This window comes from Poeciliopsis prolifica, unplaced genomic scaffold (assembly GCF_027474105.1).
Source record: "Poeciliopsis prolifica strain line A6 unplaced genomic scaffold, Auburn_PproV2 SCAFFOLD067, whole genome shotgun sequence".
NCBI lineage: Eukaryota > Metazoa > Chordata > Actinopteri > Cyprinodontiformes > Poeciliidae > Poeciliopsis > Poeciliopsis prolifica.
The window spans coordinates 382,517-394,860 of record NW_026562442.1 but is presented as its reverse complement, the minus strand read 5'-3'; the positions used below and the strand labels follow the sequence as shown (position 1 = coordinate 394,860).

The 12,344-nt window shown below is 35.5% G+C and overlaps 1 protein-coding gene across 3 annotated transcripts in view; it reads right to left on the bottom strand.

Annotated features, from left to right (window-relative positions):
* syt1a (synaptotagmin Ia) overlaps window positions 1–12,344 on the bottom strand; it is a 133,842-nt gene that overhangs the window by 87,234 nt on the left and 34,264 nt on the right. For 2 of the 3 annotated variants that reach the window (XM_055020458.1, XM_055020462.1), the window contains exon 2: window positions 10,653–10,708. The exons of the other annotated variant lie outside the window; for it this stretch is intronic. The gene's annotated coding sequence lies outside the window, so the exon portion shown is untranslated. The remainder of the gene's footprint in view (window positions 1–10,652; window positions 10,709–12,344) is intronic. 3 annotated transcript variants of the gene reach the window in all.

Sequence of the window (12,344 nt, the reverse complement as noted above, 5' to 3'; positions counted from 1 at the left end):
AGTTTGCTGTCCACCAAGTAAACAAGATTACCTTGATGAACAGAGGCAGGCTTGTTTACTCCTTCTGTCAAGGTACTTTAAGTGTCAATCAGCTCCAGGCCCAGAGAATTTTTAGAGATGCAAATATCACTAGCAGTGACTAAAGCAAAAAAAAAAAAAGGAATCTATAAACTCTATATTTAAACAAGAGCTTCTTGGGGAAGTTATGTTATATACCTGGTTTTGGAAACTTTCACAATCTAATTTTCTTGTGTTACGATAAAACTTTGCTTTCTGCTTGAAGTTCATCTATATCTGGTGAATTTTCAACTTTAAAAACAATTTTAAAATGCGTACGAGTGTTTTTTTTAATGCATGCTGTCCGACTTCTCCCTCCAGTTTGTCTCAACGTTAATGCAAAATAAGTTAATTTTAAGACGTGTGACTTGAAAAAGTTTTCCGAGCAATATAAAATTTGGCAATATTAAGCATTGCACAAAGGTGTGCCTACATGCAGAAGAACTGCTAATATATCTGTAGTTTATCTAGCTTAACTGATAATTAACTTCCTTTAAAACATTTCACAATAAGAGCTACAAACATACATCTTGCATCCTTTTAAGGCTTATTTTGTGCTTAATAGTGTGTTTGTGCTGCAGCCTCCAAACAGTCTGCAACTTAATTTGTGTTTGATTGATTAATTTTCTAATTCACATATAAAATCACTGATATAATTGATATTTATACTGAAAAACTAGAAACTAATTTCAGAGTGCATTTTGTTTGGTTCAATTAAGATAATATTTTTTTATTTTGCTCTCACAGTACCTGTGTAAAAGGTTTTCAATGGTAAAAACAAACTCCTGTTAAAGAATTGCATGCATTGTTTTTCATTTTGAGTTTGCTAAGGCAACAAAATAATGTTTTATTATTATTATTGATAGGAAGTAAAGGTGTGACAGCGAAAAAAGTTTTAAATATATTAATCCAAATGAGAAAAACCTTGAGGAAAGAAAAAAAAAACATTCAAATAATTTGTCTCTAGTTACATTACTGTTCAACTAATGCACATAAATATTCATCTTTAAGTCAAAATATTGCTGCAAGAAATTAGCTACTTCTGTAAAGTTGTTTCTATGTGTAACGACGACTATACATTGTGTTTCCTATTTTTACTTAGAAAGTTGTGAACTTTCAGGATGTACTATATATGCACTATGACTTCACAGGCAAGCCTAACAAGGCCTTTTCTATATTTTTGAATGTTTAATTGGCCAGCAAATGTTTAATTAACCAATATGTTTAGTTCTTGAAGGCTTTGAGCAAGACATTGATCCAAAATATGATCAAATCATCACAGAAATGGTTCAGAAAACAGAAGTCGAGTCAAATCAACGTAACAAACATGAGACTGGGTCTAATTTAGAGGTTTCTGATCTAGTGTCCTTAGATTGTGCTCTTCAATTTCTTTTTAAGAGATGTGAGACTCCCAAATTTGTAATTGAGAAAGAGCTTTTAATTGATTTGAAGGGTGTCAGTAATTATCAATAGAATATCATCCATGCCCTTTTTATTTGTTGCTTCCTATCATCTTCAAAACAGGTTCATTTGTACATCTGAAAACAGACTTACTCTTGCTCTGACAATGCACAAATGCAAATAAGTCAGACTTTTTATCTTCAGCCTCCAAATGAAGCCTAATAAATTAAAATGACAAAAGAGAGTGGTCTCAATGCACCTCTCCAGCTTGGTCCTCATGATCAAAGCTGCTCCTGGCCTACGAAAAAGCTTGACTCCAGGACAGAAATCATCTATTGACTCCAGCTCTTCTTGCTTGCCTTTAAGAGGGAAAACGGTTCTTTCAATCACTTTCCCGGTTCAAAGCAGTAACTGAGAGCTGTTGCTTTGAAAGAAGCTTCAGTAATAGACATGTGACTCCCAGCAATCTAACAGTTAAAATGAAACAAAAAATAAAAAAAACAAAACTCTTGTTGTGCATTTCAAAATGTCTGCAAAAAAGAGTGGAAATTGTTGCTGCAATTACAGCTGTGCTGTTTTTACGCTTCTGCAATTTATATGCACAATTGCTCAGATGTTTATATAATAAATAATGCAATCTGAAACCTCTGTTTTACAGTTTAGTTTTCAATTTTTTACGTTTATTCTCAAAATGAGACATTTTGCCGTATTCTTTAACAGTTTATTTTCCTGTATTTATGGAGGTTTGTTTATTTCGTGATAACATTTATTTTAAGCTCAAAGTAGGACTTAAAGAACTTATTTTCTTATTTTTCACTAAAATGTATAAAGTGAATTATTTCACTGCATGCTGGTCTAATGAAGCAGCCTCAGAGCAGAGAACATATTCTTGGAAGTGTGAAAATCTTGACGTAGTTTTCAGAAATAACAGCAAGCTAGGAGGTGTTTAGTTGCTTAGAAACACACCAAGTTTGACGCAGAGCACATGACCAGTTTGCACACCAACCAAACAGCATTTGTAAATGTGCTGAGCTGAGGGTGGAGCAAACAACACTTCACCTCAATCGCTATGAAAGAAAAGAGTCGAGACAACTTACTGTCATTCTTTGAACACAGACAAATGGGATAAAGTCAGAGAAATGGAGCAACTATTGATGAGAAAATGCAGTCAGAAGGCTTAATTGTCATAAACAGACTGAAAATATAATTTTTAATCATGACATACAAGAAGCCACATTCTAAGCCAACACATTTTATTGCAAAAATTAAATTAAAACTATTTTTTCTTTTGGTCTGAGCATCAAGCAGTCATTGGCCAGTTATTTTATTACTTAGGTTTACGAGTCAAAATCAAAACAACTCCTTTCATCATTGATCCAACTGAGTAATAATAAATATGTTAGTTTAACTACAGCAGGAATAATTTTGCTTTATGTATTAACTTTTGATTTTATACTAAATATTATTTGAATATACAGAATCAACATTCCTACCAATTCCCAAGTCAAAAGCAATCGTGTAATTCAGAATATTTTAAATAATGAATATCTTGTATAAGTCCTGTTTTTCAAATGGTTACATTTTCTCAGTAAAAATTTATATTACAGCAACAGAAAGATTAATTTGTACCTTCATTCAACTTTTTATTCAGGGTATGTCGATTCCTCCAAAACAAAAATGTTGTTTCGTGTTCTACAATGTTTTTTGTTCTTGATTAGCAAATAATTGATTTCTTATAAACTAATAGACACAAGGTGCAAATCACTGTCTCACAATCCAGGACAATTTAGCAAAAGACCACAGTAATTAAGCAATTATGCATCTTTAACAAATCAGTGCACAATAAGAGAAGAACAGGAGCATTAAAGGGCCAACAGAAGAGAATATACTTTAAGGACTGTAGGATGAAATTATAGTTGAAATTGTAAATCCATGTCAGATTCTGACAGCCAGTCAATGACAACTTCACCTTTGTCTCACTAATCGTTCTGAGTAATTTCAACCACAGCCTCTGCTGATCCTCGTCATGAGCTGAGCAACCATCGTCAGCATGACTGAGTTTGTTTAAATATTACTCTGCCAGATTAAGTTTGCTAAATACACAGTTTACCACAATTAGGTTAGCCTCTGCGCTCCTCATTACAGAGCTGAAGTAAAAAACAGGCATGGACTGCAGGGACGATGAGAAGCCCTGGAAAAAGCCCGTCAATCTGTTCAGTTAATTCAAAGCTCTTTGAAGACAGAAAAAAGAAAAGGACAAATCTCTGCAGTAATTAAATTTTTCTTGTCTTCTTTGTAAAACAGGAAGATACCGCTATTTTCTAAGCTTTAGGTTTAGCATTAAAAATAAACGCCACTTTTCTTTGGACACATTACTGTGTTTTTCATACACAAGTCTGCACAAGATGCAACTCTCCATAGAGGAATGTTCAGACATTTACTCCTATAATCTTTATTATTTAGAGGACTAAGGAGCACCAAAGTGTTTGTTGCAGTTCTTAAGCCATGTGAGTATTTTGTTATGAACCAAATATTTCAGATAAATACTACTAAAATACTACATATTCCAGGCCCAAGTTGGAGCTGATGAACATCATAATTGTACAAAGACATTGTAGTTAAATCTGCCTCCATAACTCTGACTTCAAATGAACATTTTGTTCACATTGCTTTATATTTCTAAAGGGCTGATATGAAATATGTTGATACTTTCTCCTAAAAATGATTAAGATGCACTTGGAGCTTTAAATGTTGATGATTTATGAAGTTTTTGGGGACTATTAACTAGTTTCTGAACTGCTTATTAATTATTCATAAGGGGAGTTTTAATACTCAGTGATACAAAAACCTCTTAAATATCTCTTATCAAACGTGTTTTGAATTGTAGCATTTTTAAAGTGAACACACTGTTGACAAGTCCTGACTTTTTAGATAGATTACAGCTTGTTATTTGGCTGATATTGTCCTTTAAAAGTTAGCTTTGTGTATCAGTTCCTGATACTAACAGGCCAATGCTTTCCTCCTTTTTTGCCAACATTTGAATTGGATTGATTAGCTAAATAATGTTATTATTTTACTCAAACTAAAGACATTTTTTATGTCTGTGAGAAAAAACAATGTTTTAGGGCAATATTTCACAAAAAAATGCACTTTTTAATGGGTTCAACTCCCACTGCATGTGTTTCATGAATAACAAACACCTAAATGTTAGACTGCTTGGCTTGGATCTAGATTGGTCAGTATGACTTGTAGAAGAGAAACTCAAGGAGCAACACAACCAGCTTCCAATTTAACGCACACTAGGAGTTTTTAGCACATAGCCATGCTGACACTTCTCTGCTCCTGTCTACACTTGAAAAGAAAGTGAAGAAAAAAAAATCTGAAGGTGAAAACCGAGAAGGATGTGTTTGAACAAATCCACACAGATTCACTTCTGTGACACTGAAGCAGATGTTTAGAAAATTGAGGCAGATGATCCAAAAAGAAAGATATGACTTAAAATTCAGAACAATGTCTTCTGTTCAAAACATGTAATGTGTTAATCCATTCAGAACTGCATAAAGTGAAGTGCATAAAATATATTCTGGGAAATTTCATCTGTTCTAAACACAATAGCTTAAAAATATCCTATTTGTGGTATTTAAAATAATCAGAATAACACTTGCTGCACTCCAAAGACAGCAGATGTTTAAAATGGATTTCAATTCATAAGCATGAAGCCTTTCATGACCAAAGATCTAAAACTTAAGTGGCAAACTTGACAGCCCTTCAAGGAGACCAGAAGAGTCTTCGACAGCTAAGCTCCTGCCGTATCAATGAGCCGCACGTTCTTCTCTCATGGGAAGAAGCAAACAGGGTCTGGCTTTTGTATTTGTCATATCTCCTCCAGCCTATGGTGACCGCAATGTGTCTCAGTCACTTTGGCTCACAAAGGACAGCCTGGCACTGCAGAGCCAGGGGAATTGGAGCTCTGTGGGAAATGGCGTCCCTGTGGCCATTTTGAACATAGCAGACCTTCCTCCCTCATGTTGTCTTCTCTTAAGCTTATCCAGGAGGGACTTTATGTGAGGATCATGAAATTTCACCCACAGAGGAAAGAGCTGAACACTTTCAGTCAGCTTTAAGCGCACACTGACTTAAATGGAACATAAAGGGCACTCACTTGCAAATGTAGGTTCTTAGTATGAATTTTGTTGCTTTATATTTGGAAATAGTATAACAAAAAACATGTTATTTTCTCCTGGCTTTGAAGGGACTTTTACACAATTAGTCATATTTTACACAAAAAGTACAAACTCGTGGATCTTTCCAGCGAGTCTCAGGAACTTTAAAAACTGAGAAGAAACATTAGTTTTAAGCAAAGAGGTTCCTCTACATTGATCAACAGGATGAGTCTGGATGTTTGCATCGTTTTTGGTTCTGTGTCACCCTGTGAAGGACAGGTAAGCAGTTCAGGGTGTGTCCATGTCTTGTCCTACAGCTTACGAAGACAGAAAACTCTCCCTGCAAAGATAATCTTAAATAAGGACAAATGGATGTTTTTGAGCAATATTTTGGTGATGTTCAGGGTATAAAGGTGGGAGAAATATGCTAATAATAATGTACAACAAACAGAGTAACATTCTGGTTCTTGTACATAAATGCATAGAAATGGTTCATATTACTTTCATAGAAGCCTAAAATACAAAATATTATATTTCTGATTTTAATTAAAAATGTTGAAGTTTAAAACCATACAAATATTTTCAAGAAAGTAAATTAAGTCAATAAAGCAGCAGTGTCTTTCATTACCACATAAAATTGTTAGACCCAACATTGTCTCTGCCTGATGTCACTGCACTATTATCAAATGACAGGCGGCGATTTGATTTAATGAACAAGGCAGGAAATGAAATAGTAGCTCAGTGAGAATGAAATGGGGAAATAGTAATTCTGCCTGCTCCTCCTGAAATGGAAACATTGCTGAATACAAAGCTTAATTTTGCACCAACCACTGAAAGCGAATGTGGCTGAGAGAGGTCCAAAACAGAGCAGGACATATTCAATATGGACTGAAAATAGTCTTTTTGGATCCAATTGTGTCAAGCTATAATTATGCTTATTTTTGCAACACATTTTTTAAGATTTACTCTAACCGAAGCACAGCTGCACCAGTAAAGAGTTTTCTAATTAAAAATGACAATGATAATGATTAGATGAGACCAAAAGGCACATGGCTGCAAATGTATGTAGAAGCTGGCATATTATAAATCATTACTGTGGTTCAAACTCCTTCAAAGAAGATGGAAAAGATTCAATGTGGTTCCCTCTGATTGCAATATGACTCCCCTTGTCATCACTTGATACAACGAAGTATGTATCAAGTAAACGGAACAATAAAACAATTTAATCTTCAAGAAATAAAAGCAAAGTTTGCAGTTTACATATTTTTTTGTGCGTCATTCATTCATTTTAAAGGAAGAATCTCCACCGGGTTCTGCTGTCATCATCAGATGCCTGGTTGCTCATATGCTGAAGAGCTGGAGGAGATCCTGCAACCTCAGGTCTGGCATTTTTTATGCTTTTAAATCTTTTAGAACCACATTGTGCATTTCACCATTTTGGAACTATTTGGAGGTTTGCTTAGAAATATAAACTGCACTGTTCATGAAAGGATATCATTACTTATGTCATAAACCTAAAAATTACAGCTGATATGCTCTTATTAGATCTGTGAATCTTTTTAAAAAGTGAATGCTTTTTGTTCTGGTTGATTATTTATTCCACAATGTGGAATAAATAGTTTCAACTCTGGATTTTTGTTGATAAACTCAAAGCATCAAGCATTTATAATGTTAAATTACCCATCAAAAGAAATCACTTCATGGTAACTTCCACTATCAGGGTTAGGGTTAAGGTTAAGGTTCGGGGTTAGGGTTTGGGGTTAGGGTTCGGGGTTAGGGTTCGGGATTAGGGTCAGCCTTAACCATGTGATAAGGCTGGATGGTTGCACAACTTTATTTTCTCGTTGTGATGCTGCATTTTCCTAAAAATATTTAACTGAATCATGTTGGATATAGTGAAAGTCGATTATTTAAATATGACAATGGGTTTTATTTGACCAATAAATGAATTTAACAAATTAACCTGCTTCTGCAGGAACTACGTTGTGCAGTAAATGAATCACAACCCTGCCTGTAAGTACAATGTAAGTACAATGTGATTATGATTGCTGAAGTTGTACATATTGTTGTATTTTGTGGAACTGTTTTCTAAAGAGAAAAAGAGCAAAGAATGCAGCAGCCAGACGACAGCAGTGTTTACAACCCATCTGTCAGTTTAGAAAACTTCCACCAGTAAACAGCACTGTGGTAAAACTGGATGCATTAAGAGCCGTAAAACTCAAATCAGAGAGCCGCAAAACCACTACAACCAATTACACAACTTTCCATGGAACATCTTAATGGCTTAGAAATGTAATGTGCATTTGCAGAATGGGTCAGCTATTTGCCTGAGCTCTGTTTTCAACATTTTAAGAGGGTTGCATGAAAACGGCACCAGCAGGTTTATGAGGTAACATGAACTTCACAACAAATCCCGGAAATCTTCAACCACTACAACATCAAATTACTAAATAGAGGTGTTAAGAAAAAGGAAACACAGCATGTTTATAAATGCTTCCATGCCAATAAAGAACAAGTATATTTTAATAATTTAGTACATGCATCAATGTAACCACAGGGACCTTTTAAATGAAATTATCCTTTAATAAAAGGAAAGCTATCTAAATTGACCTATTTCTAAAAGAAATAAAACAATATACCGGCCTGTTTTCTAGCTCATACTTTAGATATCACCCACATTTTTGGTTCAGTTTGATCAGAAAAACATGGATAATCAAGAAATCACCTGAACAGAACCTGACTGCCAACATGAAGTAGGCTAAAGGAGCTTCAAAAGCAACACACAGCGCCTCGATGTAAAAAAAAATCAGAAGAGCAGTGGCAGCTAGAAATCTGAGAAGCATTACAAAGCCATGTTTTAAGACTTCAGGCCTCAAACATGGCCTTGAGAGCCATTACCCACAAAGAGAGAAAACATGCAGCGTTAGAAAATCTTCCCTGTAGTTGGCAGATTTCTAAAATTGTACAAAGAGCCAAGAACATTATCTAAAGCACTGAAGACATCACTTGCCTTTGTTAAGGTCAAAGTCCATTAATCAACAGAAATAAAGAAAGGCATGGCAAATATGGCTTACAGGGGAGTGTCAAGGCAATAAACACTACTGACCAAAAAAAGCTGAAGAACTAATCCACAAATTGCCAAAAAACATTTGTATAATCGTCAAGACTACTGGAAAATACTTTTGAGACAAAAGTGGAAAGCTTTAAGTGATTTATGTGCAAATAAACAGCACTTCAGATAATTGTGCAAGCCGTCGTACATGGTGGTGGTAATGTCATGCTCTGGGACTGCCTGTCTCTTCAGAACCAGCGCTCCAATATATTGCCAGTTATCACATGTGCTTGATGGCAGTTGCTGTTGCAGAGGTGCAATCGGTTTTTAAACAGACAACTTTTTCACTCAGTTTTAACAGATTTTGTTCCTGCTTGGTAAATTATTCAAGACTGATTATTTAATGGATGTTCGTTATCTTTGAAACATTTTGCACGATGATCTGAAAAATTGAAGTGTGACAAAAATTCAAAACCACAAGGAATTTATTAGGGAATAAGTATTTTTTTTAATAACACTATTTCTGAATAACGTACCAGCAGAAGGGCTTTAACTCAATCACATACCACAAAGGATGATTAATAAGTCTGTTAATGGAAGGAGGCTGAGAGATCTCTGGAAGTGAGATAAGGTATGAGGTGTAAACAGAGGAAAACACAGCCGAGTGGAGGTGGGAAGTGCAAACTCCATCAATCACTGCTGACAGCCGAGACAGATTTAAGGATCATCAACAGCATAAAAGAAATTGATGTTTCGCCACTAAATATCACAGAAATAATTAGTAATATTGGCTCCAAGAAGTCTAAAATATGTCCCTCTTATCAGTTCAACCCTCTAAATGAGTAGGAACCAAGACTTTATTGTTTCTACTTGTAGTCATTTTGATGCTTTTGAAGATATTTAAACTTAAAGACTGGAGAATAACAGAAGATTGTTTTAAAACAACTGAGATTGAGGACTTTAAATTGAGATAACGTCATTAGTAAAGCCCTTTATCTTGGTAACGCCACGATAAACTCAGCTTCATGCATATGAGAAAACATTTTCAGTGCTTTTTTTTGATTGAACAAATTGTTAACATTTTCTGTTTGATTACTTATCACCAGGGTTCACCAATATCTCAGTTGCAGTTCTGATAATAGAAGCAGCTTTAATAATGAGCAAGCTTTTAATGTGAGGTGAAGGATACGCAATTTCAGTAAAAACCTTCACATTTATGGATATGACTTAATGAAAAAGCTTAAAAGAAAACCAATCAGCATGCACACCTTTGCGATTGCTTTCAAAGAACAATAAAACAATGAAAATAATAACTTCCATGTCACAGTATTTCACAAAAACTGGTGTTTTTTGGTCAGTTCAAGGGAAGCTCTCGCTCATGAAAATGTTTGTATTTGTTATTCACAGCCAGACTTGCCGTACCTTTGATCCCACACCTGCGCTTGTTCAAGCCCGAAGCAGCTCTTTGTGAATAATATTTACTGAAATATTTATGCAAAAGTCCAACCTACTAAGCGAGGCATAAACAAAGCCGCAGAGTATTTGTGCATCGTGTTTCAAACAAAGTCAGTGCCTCTCAGCCTCTGGAGTGAATGGCCACTTCAGTCGCTCTGATCACAGCTGACTTCACTCCATTGAATTAACACACAGTTTTCTTGGCTACAGGCTCAGGGGCCATGTTGGTGCCTCACTGGTGAATATTAGATTGCACGCCTCCAGATCTCATTAAAGGAAGCAACAGGACAATGTCTGCATCCCAAATGAGACCAGAGGCCATCAAGCATCCTGACTCCCTGGAGGATCTACCGATTTGATTGATTTTGTGTGCAGACGTCATGGGGAAACAGAGGGTAAGATGTCATATTGTGTAAATGAAATAATTGGACTTTTTCTAACCTTTCTTTACATGACACAAAATTTTAATAAATGCCATGGACTATAATGAGATTTGATGAAGAGTTATCTGAGGTCATACTCACAGGTTCTTGAGTCTGAGCAATTTTTTTTCAGACTTCCTTTCCCAGATGGATGTCCACTGAAAAACAAACACAGGCACCATTATCACAAACACCCAGAAACCCTGACAGCAGAAAAACCAGGCTCCACTGAGTCTAACAGAGAAGACGATACACATGTGGCCCAAGAAATGTTTTTAGACAATGTCTCAAATGAGTCCATGCAGACAGTAGGCTTTACTGAAAATTAAATTACCACCGTCACTGTATGTTCCTAACTAAGATGTCCAGCATTAGCTATGTATAATTAGCCAGAGTTTTAAATAAAATCACCTTGTGCCTGGAGCTATTCTTTTTTAACAGTAGTTAACCAGTAATAACCACTAATTAAACCCTTCAGTGCCAATGTAGAATATCTACAATTAACAGAAAAGTCAGTGATGAGATATTGCATTTGTAGCTCCAAAACTCTGAAATACTGTTCCTGAAACACTGAGATCAAACTCATCTTGCATAAGCATACATATGTACAATCACACAATTTAACACTTTCTTGTAAGTCTCAGTAAAGTTTCAGAAAATTTGTAATTCACTTTGAATGAAACATCAAGGAAATTTTTTTTATTTTTGCAAACCCTAATTTCAGATGACGAAAAATCAGTTGGAGCCTTTTCCCTGCACAATATTAGTGGGTTGATTAATAATTTTTTTTAAAAAAGTCAAGTGGGGTCAAATTGATGTGCCTCATAAAACATTCAAAGCACAAAAAGAGATGAGCATTTTTTTTAATTTTGTCCCACAAATGTTATCCTAAAATTCTCACCAGAAAATGAAAATGTAACCCTGTAATGGCCAGCATCATCTTTCCTTTGCTAGAAACCCCCAGATGGAGAAGAGAGAGACAGAAGACAGCAGCAGTGAAGTCCATCGATTGGTAAAATGCAGAAAAATCAGTACCAGAATGGGCCGGCTATCTTCCAAAAGATGAAGCCGTGAAAGATATAAACAGGCACTAATTAGCAGCTGATATTTACCAGCAGACAGCAGGAGGGCTTTCAAAGCCAACTCTGTGCTTTTACTGAAAAGGTGTTTCATGAATGTGTAACAGTCATGTGGGCCTGAAAAACAAACAACCTCCAGGGACACATACTCTCAAAATAGACTTCAAATGCCTGGGGATACCAGTCTGGCTCACTGGCAGTCATTGACACCCAATAAGCCGGGCGACGAAGACCTCAAGACATGTTTGTTTTCCTAGAAAAGGCTCAAGAAAAAACTTTTAACCACAAGTGACAATAACTAAGGGTCCTACAGTTAAAACAAGTTTCCTGAAACCAGCAAAAGTCTAATAACAGTGGAGACCAATGAGAAAAAATACATTTTCAGGGTTAGTTTAAAATCTAATTAGATTTCTAGCACTTCACAAAAGCAATAACAAGGTGCAGACTGACACATTAGACAACCAATTATTTTTTTTATTTTTCTGAGTTTCGTAAGAAGTTGTTTTAACAATTTAGCTGTTATTCTGACTGAAGATATAAGTTGAGCTGTGATATCCACAGCAAACATTGATCCTCTCAACGTTGAGAAGGAGAGCAGAAACATTTTTACCATGGCACTGTCAGAGCGCGTCTTTAGATTAATGTCAAGAATGTTGTGAAGAAGCTATTAAGCAGGTCAAGAGTAATATGTAAAATGGTAACGTTTCCACATGCA